This window comes from Labeo rohita, chromosome 1, assembly GCF_022985175.1.
Source record: "Labeo rohita strain BAU-BD-2019 chromosome 1, IGBB_LRoh.1.0, whole genome shotgun sequence".
Lineage (NCBI taxonomy): Eukaryota > Metazoa > Chordata > Actinopteri > Cypriniformes > Cyprinidae > Labeo > Labeo rohita.
In genome coordinates, this window is record NC_066869.1 from 29,954,486 (window position 1) to 29,964,268 (window position 9,783).

At 36.1% G+C, this 9,783-nt stretch overlaps 1 protein-coding gene across 6 annotated transcripts in view; it reads right to left on the reverse strand.

The window, feature by feature from the left end:
- Positions 1-6,519, reverse strand: part of raph1b (Ras association (RalGDS/AF-6) and pleckstrin homology domains 1b) — a 60,073-nt gene extending 53,554 nt beyond the window's left edge. For all 6 annotated transcript variants that reach the window (XM_051105458.1, XM_051105487.1, XM_051105476.1 and 3 more), the window contains exon 1: positions 6,281-6,519. The gene's annotated coding sequence lies outside the window, so the exon portion shown is untranslated. The remainder of the gene's footprint in view (positions 1-6,280) is intronic.
- Positions 6,520-9,783: the final 3,264 nt, after the last annotated feature.

The window sequence follows — 9,783 nt, forward strand, 5'->3', positions numbered from 1 at the left end:
AATGCGACATTTTTATAAGGAAGTCTGGTGGTTTAAAATGTTTAATTCATCCAGTTAGGCAGTCAGGTTTCTTACAGTCAGAGTCCCACAGTATCACTAAGTAAAAAATAGTCCTAGAAACTTCCATTTGAAGATGTGTTAGGATATTAATATCAGAGGCATAAAAACAGCATGTTCTTATTTTGCTGAAGTAAGCATTTGCAGAACAAGCTTACATTTATAACTAACAAGTAAAAATCAGTTGTTAAAGGGATAGTTCACCCAAAAATGAAAATTCTGTCATTAATTATTCACCCTCAAGTCATTCCAAACCCGTAAGACCTTCGTTCATCTTTGAAACATAAATTAAGATATTTTTGATGAAATCCAAAAGCTTTCTGACCCCGCATAGACAGCAGTGCAACATCAGTGATTCAAGTCCTCTTCCAGAACAAAAATTTACAAACGTTCATGTCTTTCTTTCTTCGGTCAATAAGAAATTATATTTTTTGAGGAAAACATTTCAGGAATGTTCTCCATATAGGATTTCTATGGCGCCTGCGAGTTTGCACTTCCAAAATGCAGTTTCAACGCAGCTTCAAAGGGCTCTAAACGATCCCAGCCGAGGAAGAAGGGTCTTATCTAGTGAAACGATTGGTTATTTTCAAAACAAACTGACAGTTTAAATACTTTTTAACCTCGAACGCTCGTCTTGTCTATTCTCTGTGATGCGTATGCGAACTCTGTGCAATCCAGGTCAATACAGTTAGGGTATGTCAAAAAACTCCCATCTCGTTTTCTTCAACTTCAAAATCGGGTGTTTGGGTGTAAAGGGTGTTTGATCTTCTTTGCATGTTAACTTTGTAAACACTGGGTTGGTACTTCTGCAGCGATGTAGGATGATTTTAAAGTTGGAGAAGAAAACGAGATGGGAGTTTTTCGACATACCCTAACTGTATTGCCCCGGATTACACAGACTACGCATGCGCTTTGCAGAGAAAAGATAAGACAAACGCTTGAGGTTGTGTTTCGAAAATGACCAATCATTTCGCTAGATAAGACCATTTTTCCTCGGCTGGGATCGTTTAAAGCTATTTAAAGTTGCATTTAAACTGCATTTTGGAAGTTTAAACTTTGGGGCACCATAGAAGTCCACTATATGGAGAACATTCCTGAAAAGTTTTCCTCAAACAACAATTTTATCGACGGAAAAAAGAAAGACATGAACATCTTGGATGACAAGGGTTGAATACATTATCTGTAAATTTGGAGTTCTGGAAGTGAACTTCACCTTTAATTTTATGAAGCTAGGAGAATACTTTGTGCACAAAGAAAACAAATGTAATGACTTTAACGCGCATTCACAAGAGTATCATGACTTGTGCACATTCCTCTGATTGTAAACAAGGCAAAATTGTTGAATAAAGTCATTATTTTTGTTCTCTTTGCGCACAAAAAGTATTCTCGTAGCTTTATAAAATTAAAGTTGAACCACTGATGTCACAAGGACTATTTTAACGAAGTCCTTACTACCTTTCTGGGCCTTGACTGTGGCAATTTGTGATCCATTCCAAAGATGAATGAAGGCCTTACAGCTTTGGAACAACATGAGGTTGAGTAATTAATGACAGAATTTTCATTTTTGGGCGAACTATCCCTTTAAAAACTAGTTATTCCTGCTGGTAGCATGGGATCAGAGAGTATTTCAGTGTATAAAATATCATCTTCTAAATGTGCCAGTGCACTAAAAACAACTCTTTTTCAAGCATAAGATAACACCAGTAAATCAGCAGCATGTACAGCCAGCTACTGCTATATTAATTGCATATCTTCATTATAAATATTTTGTTTCCTTTAATCTAAATTTTCCAAAATACAAATGGCAGCTGTATTTCAAAAAGGATATGATGCAAACATACTGGAATTTGCAGTGGAAGAATAAGCAACAATATCGCAAACTAAGTAACAAACAAACAATTCCATGAGGGCTGCCATTTCACACAGTGGTGACCGGATATGCTCTGACCCATCTCGTTCCTCTCTCATTCATTCAATCTCAGAGCACAGTCATGACCTTACAGCTGATTTCAGGTCAGTTTAATCCTTTCTAATAAATTAGATCATCCCGATGCTGTATTTAATGCATTCTCCTTTCCCCTTGTCATATGCTCTATTAATTTATTTAATTGTATAATTACTTTACTAAAGCTTTCTGGTTCAGTTGATTTCTTCTGGTCTTCCCTCTCTTTCTCTAATGTAAATGTACTGAATGAGAAAACGCTGTTCTGAGGGAAGGAAAGAACAATCAGTGATATCTTTTCCAGCTGGATGAAGCAGAGCTTTCGTCATGGTGAGATCACTAATGTCACGAGAGGTCAAACATCATTGGGACACACATGGAAGGGAAGAAGAAAGTTCAGAATCTGGGCAATGGGCCACTCTATTTGTTCTTGCCAGACTAGCAAGTTCAGTAAAGAATTTTCCAATGTGTTGCAAACACTCCATGACCAGATTTTTTAAAAAGTTTCTCAAGTCTTGAGAAGATTATTTTTTGGAACAAAATACAAATATAAGCTTCTCCAGAGTGACAATAAAAACAAAGTTGAAAGTGAATCAGCAATGAATAGCTGAAACAAGACAAAGCCATCTCTAACAGATTTCCCCATCCATTTTGACATCTGTGCAATGTCATTTAAACTAAGCAGTGCCTTGTTTGTAAGTTACCAATGATGAGAGGCAGCATGACAACATTTTGTCCTCAGTTCTTTTAGAGAATCATTGAATGAGATGTGGTCAGAGCAGAGGCGTCAGTACCTTTGTCCATATTTGGTCCAGAATGACAGTCAGTGTCTGGCTACATCACATTTATATTTGAATCATCACAAAGACTCAAATTCTAGGAGTGTTTCAGTGAGTAAGTGTGATTACATGCAGTTATAACTGTGAGGGTTTTGCATAGTCAAACCACAGTCTTCATCTGTCTGTCTAAATAGACGTGACACAATGCATAACTGAATATTTGAAGGATTAAATACAATGTACCTTTGTTATTTCTGTCTTTTAATGTAAGTGTACAACACTGAATATGACTGTTGTCTGATTATCATGTATAGATGCTAGACAAACCCAAGAACTCATTATGTAGGTCTGTTATGTAGTAGATTGACTCAAAACTGAACTTTTATAATGCATGCAAATGCACTTTTTTTTCACCCTCAATCAATTCATTAAACTATGAATTTAGGACTGATCCCATGATTTCTATATAATGATACACTAAATTTATTAAAGGAATCGTAAACCCAAAAATGAAAATTCTGTCATCATTTACTCATGCTTGTGTCATTCCATAACTTGTATGGCTTTTTTTCTGTGAAACATACAAGAAGGTATTTTTAGAAATGTTGGAAGCTAAACAGTACTGGTGAGCACTGACTTACACTGCATGGACATGTGACAAAACTGTGACAGTTCCACAGAAGACAGTGAGTCATACAGGTTTGGATTTACATGAATGAATAAATGATGGCTGAATTTTCATTTTGGGGTGAACTATTCCTTTAATAAGGATGAATCTAATGTTCAGCCTAATCTGCTCTGCTCATAAATGCAATACATAAAGCCTGACTGAACCGAATTTCTTCAGAATTACATTGTTAAATAAGCCTACTGTTCTCCTAAAGCAATTTATTTTATAAGTGGATAGTACATGCAATTTAGGCATGGTAAATTAGTTTAAAAATAACACACACAACTCAGTTTCCTTTAAAACACTCTCTAGCCAATGTCCAAAGCCACAGAAAAGAAAAGATGTTTTTATTTATTGAAGTATACTTTTCTGTGCATTCCTTGCTAAATCAGTCTCAATTGTCTCAAAGTTGGGCAAATTATTAAGGGAAATGAGAGACATCTGAGTGTGAAGTGTCTGGCTCTGGAAGGCCTGAAAGCGAAGAACTAAAGCACACCTGATGATTGGTGCCAGAGCAGGGCATTCACTGGCCTTCAGGTGCTCCATTGCGGGTTCTTGTAGCTGCTGAGGACCTATCTGGTTTCACTTTCCCTGGTGACTGTTTCACGGAGGGTTACAGTTCTCTTTGAAGGTCTGCCCCCTTTTCTGAGGGGGAGCTTTGGTAAAATAAAACCAACTAACATCTGAGTCTTTTGTGTGGCCCTAGCTCTTGAAAAAAAAGTGCTGATCTTGGAACAGACTCAAAGTCTTCATTTTCTACATTTCTTTTTTAAAAAGACTAAAAGAAAACTAAATCAATCAAAACTGGCAAAAATTTAAAAACAAAAAAATATTAAAAAAAAACCTGATGGAGGCTGGAGATGATGTACTATATATAAAACTGTCCCATGCAAAGCTGGATTATCTCCTGCTAATTTGGCATGAACTGTTAAATCATGTTTAGTTAAACAGATCACCACATAGACAACTTAGACATTTGTCTTGCTGAGATGCATTAGCGACAGCTGTTTTTCTCATCCAAACTTTTTTGTCCACACTCATGCCTAGAGGACCAAGCATTCCCTTCTCAACATGGCAGTACACACGGAACTGAGAAAAAATTGGAAAAACATGGACCAAGTACTTATTTTCTTAAAGTCAGCAATTTACAGACTACATCCCACCTTCTACCCATTAGCTATTAAGGATGTACACAACATCCTCTGACAGTGAACAATTACAGCAGACTAAAAGCATAGACTGAAAAAGGAGGAAAAAGTGACACAAGAACTTACTGAGAAACTACATGGACTTATTTGGCACGATCTGAAAACCATGGACACCCCTCAGCGGATCTTGTCAAATATACTTAAGTTGTAGTCAGTCATTTAGTACGGAGGGAAACAACAAATTTGGTTTGCTTTGCTTACCAACGCAGTAACAGCCTACATTGTTTTTGACAAGGTTATGTACAAATAATCTGGTCCAAATTATTTGTTACACATGTAAATGTACAGTTTTACATCCTGATTAGACATATTCTGTAACAAGGTTAAGATCTCAGTAATGTAAAACTAAAAACAGAGGCGTGTCCATCCATAAACACCTTAAAACTAGCACTAGTATTGTCCCCAATAAACTACAGGGCTTGATGTCATTTCCCTGTTCCCATGAGCTAGGCTTGTAAGGGACAATCCCTGTTTAACATATCCTGTGTGTCAGGAGTAACAAGATTATTCTTTTGAGAATAAACACTAATTATATTTACACCTACTTTAACAGTAACAAGGGCGCAACATAGTCACGATTAAATGACCATCATGAATGTAGATTAAGAATTACATTCAAAACGATATTAAAATACTTGGAAAAGGACATGTGACAAAAACAATTATGACCTGAGTGACTGTAGCGGGGACAATGAACACAGTCTGGACACGATGGCCTAGAGCGCACACGACATGCAAATAAAAGACGGTTAAACATGCCGGAAATCTTTACATAGCTTGTGTTACATATCTCAGTACCACAGTAAACTGCTTTCATTCATTTTTAACCTTAAAGGATTGTCGAATGGATTTGTAACGTTATGGTTTAAAACCCAGAACTACATGCTAGCCTACGGGCTCGACAGGGTGGAGACCAGCAAGCTGACAACATTGACTCAAGTGATATTCATTTTAAAGCGCAGAGATGGAAGCATAATTACAGTGCGTAAAAATAAAACAACTCCCTTTACCAACGTGGGGCGAAGGGGGCATGAAATTTATGGGCGTTATGAACACACCCAGGATCAAGCCGACATACAGCGTTGAATGAAAACACGTGACGGACTTCTTATTCTCTGGTAAAGTGTTGTTGGTGGACAAATGTAACATGCTGAAAGGCTCAAATACTAAAAATATCACACTGATCACTGACCATGCGTTAGCCACAGAACATACAGGCTACTCGGCCACACACCCAGAACAACCAGAGGCTTTCTTTGACTCAACTGGAGATGAAGCCAAATGTGGATAATCACACGAGCTTATTACAGTTCTACAAACTACCTACCACCTGGTCAGCGAAATGCAATGACTAATGATGGAGAGCTTTTGTGCACGTGGGAACTGTCCCATTGTCAAATGACTAAGATGAATTCGACCCCTTTCTTTAACACGCTCCATGTCTTTTTGTCCAAGCAATTTCTCATAAGGACAAACAATAATAGCAGACAGTATAACTAAGCCAGTTTCTTTAGAATATGATCTTCCAGCCGTTTCTTCATTTAGACCCACTTTAACAGAACGCCTCACAAGTTAAAGCTTATGTATAAGACATAAGAAAGATGAGATAATAGTAGCCACTTACCCAGCAGCGAAGAGCTCTGCAATTCTTCTATGTAATGAAAACAGCCAGTATTTATTACTAAGAGTAATAAAGGTAAATATCCCACGTCCCTGGTGCTGAACAGTGCGGTATATATACTAAAAAGGCAAATTATTCATTTGCCCGATTCAATCCTTTTAGTCTTCTATTGACACATTTCGGTTTCCTCTCCCATTCTCTCTCCCGGAGAACGGAGATTGCTGCGCGTTCCTCGCGTCCCGTTTCCTGTCCTGCCCAGATTCAGCGCTCGACCAATCAGCCGACCATAAGGAGGTGCATGGATCACCCCCTCTCTCCACACGAGAACAGCAGCAGGCCGCTACTGGTGCATAAGGACAACAGGCAGCACATGTGCATGTATTATGGCACTGAACTATAGGCAGTTAGAATAATAAAGTACCATCTGTTTTAGGTAGTCACCTAGGTCTAAGCTCTGACCCGTTTTGGATCATTTAGACGCAGTCCCGATTTCTAATAGTCTGTGAAAGTATGCTTTAAATGTGTTAAATGTATTTTAGTTAGGCTAATTTTAATTAATAAATATAGATTTTTTTCTTAGTTGCATCATGTGGTAAAAATAGGTTACATTATAAACCGCTCAGAATCCATGTGAGATGTCTGTAACAAATTGAGCATTTCGTTGGTTAGTTTAGTTTTTCGTTTTGGAGAACGAAGAAACACATTTTGAAAAAATGTATAGTAACGTTCTCCCCCCAGCGGACAGAACAGCAAATGCAACAGTCGCGCTTTGTTTATTATAAAAGGTTGCAATGCCTTTCCTCCGTTGTATTCGTAGGTACTTTAACCGTATAAAGCCTGAAATATAAAATATTACCAGTCTCCAAAAGGATGTGTTAATTTTTTAACACTTTTTTTGTGTGTTTACTATTTTAACATGTTTTGTCATTTTGTGTACATAACACAAATTGTGTAACTATAACAGGAATAACACATTTGTATTATTATTATTATTATTATTATTATTATTAAATTCTTTTTTTGTGGATGACAGAACAGATTATTAAACCCTTAGGCAAAATCAAATAAATAAATAAATGAAGTTTTATGTGTTTTATGAGTATCATTTTGATACATCAGGGTTTTATGGCTCATATGTGACCCTGGACGACAAAACCATTCATAAGAGTTATTTTTTTGAAATTGAGATTTATACATCATCAGAAAGCTGATGTATAATGATGTATGGTTTGTTAGGGTAGGACAATATTTGGCCGAGATACAAATATTTGAAAATCTGGAATCTTAGAGCGCAAAAAAATTAAAATATTAAGAAAATTGCTATTAAACTGTCCAAATGAAGTTCTTAGCAATGCATATTACTAATCAAAAATTAAGTTTTGATATATTTCTGATAGGAAATTTACAACATATCTTCATGGAACATGATCTTTACTTACATCCTAATGGTTTTTGGCATAGAAGAAAAATGTGATGTATTGTTGGCTATTGCTACAAATATACCCATGCTACTTACAACTGGTTTTGTGGTCAGGGTCACATATAGTTTGACATGGTGAGATTATGGAGCTTATACTCGAGGAGGAAAAACAGCTCAGTTTTATTCTGAGGCCCAAACTAACCAAAAATATACAGTTTGGTGCAGATATTTGTATTATGAAATTGTAAATCAGTGAGATCTTATAACAGACTTACATTTACAAATCAGTTGTATAATCAGTATGATCAAAGCTCTCATGTTTCAAAGCATACAATACAATGACAATACAATTATAATAAAAGTCTTTACATTGCTAAAAAACAAAACAAAACTATAAACTATCAATCAGATGACAGAAGGCCTGTAGTAGATTGTGTGCAACAGGTTTTTCAGCAAAGTTTTGCTCATGTTGATCATTTAAAAATGAATGTATCCAATATATGATACATTAGGTTTAATGGTGTTTAAGCAAACAATAAGCTTTTAACAAGTTAATAATCAGTATTAATATGAATAAAAATAATATAAGTAAAATGCAAAATTATTTTAAAATGATCATTACTTGTTTTTTCCAAATTATATTAAGTAACGTATGATTATAATTAATTATTAATTATCTTATTATTTATAAAATGTAAAATTGAATTTAATTTTTAATTATTTGTTTTTTGTTATTTTAATTTAATATATATAAAATATATAAATATATAAATTATTTATTTTCCACATCAATCTACACTCCATACACCATAACGACAAAGCACAAAACAGATTTGTCAAAACTTTGCAAATTTTTCAAAAATTTTCAAAAAAACTGTGAAATAAATACATTGCATAAGTATTCATACCCTTAATTCAGTACTTAGTTGAAGCACCTTTTACATCCTCAAGTCTTTTTGGGTATGATGAGACATTCTCCTCCTCACCTCTTCACCTCTCAAGCTCTGTCAGCTTGAATGGGGGCTGACAGACATTTTCCGGTTTCTCCAGAAACTATGGCTGGGCCACTCAAGGACATTCACAGAGTTTTCTATAAGCCACTGTTGCTGTGTGCTTAGAGTCACTGTAATGTTGGAAGGTGAACCTTCTTTTCTCTATATTTTGCTGTGTTGAGGTTTCCTTGAACACTGACGAGTCACTAAGTCCATGCCGCTGAAAAACATCCCCACAGCATGAGGCTGCTGCCACCACACTTTAGTGTTGAGATGCTACTGTGGAGGTGATGAGCAGTGGCTGCTTTCTTCCATACATGATGACTGAAATTGAGATTCATCAGACCAGAGAATCTTGTTTCTCAGAATTTGCTTTGTTGCAAATTCAAATTGCAAGTGGGTTTTCACGTGTCTGAGGAGTGGATTGAGTTTACCCACACCACCATAAAGACCAGATTGTTGTAGTGTTGCAGTGATGATTGTCTTTCTGCAAGTTTCTCCCATCTGCATATATGATCATGGAACTCAACTAGAGTGACCATCAGCTTCTTGGTCACCATTCTAACCAAGGCCCTTCTCCATCAATTTCTCAGTTTAGCCAGGAGGCAAACTCTAGGAAGAGTCAAGTTGTTCCAAACTTTTTCCATTATGGATAACGGAGGCTACGTGTTTGTGTGAACCTTCTGTGCAGCCGAATTTATTCTGAATTCTTTCCCAGGTCTATATCTTGATGCAATTCTGTCTCTGAGCTCTACAGGCAGTTCTTTTGACCTTACGGCTTGTTTTTTTGCACCGATATACATTTTTAGTTGTTGAACCTTTTATTGAGAGGTGTGTGCCTTTCCAAATCATACTCATTCAAATGAATTTGTCACAGGTTAAGTCCACTTGAAGTGTAGTAACATCTACAAGCTGAGCTAAATTTCAAGTGTCCCAGAATACTTATGCAATAAAATCATTTCAGTTTTTTTTTTTTTTTTTTTTATTTAGAATAAAATGTTTTGTGCTTTGTCATTATGGTGTATGGAGTGTGAATTGCTATGTTAAAAAAAGTAATTTAAAGCAGTTTAAGGCTGCAACAACATAATGTGAAA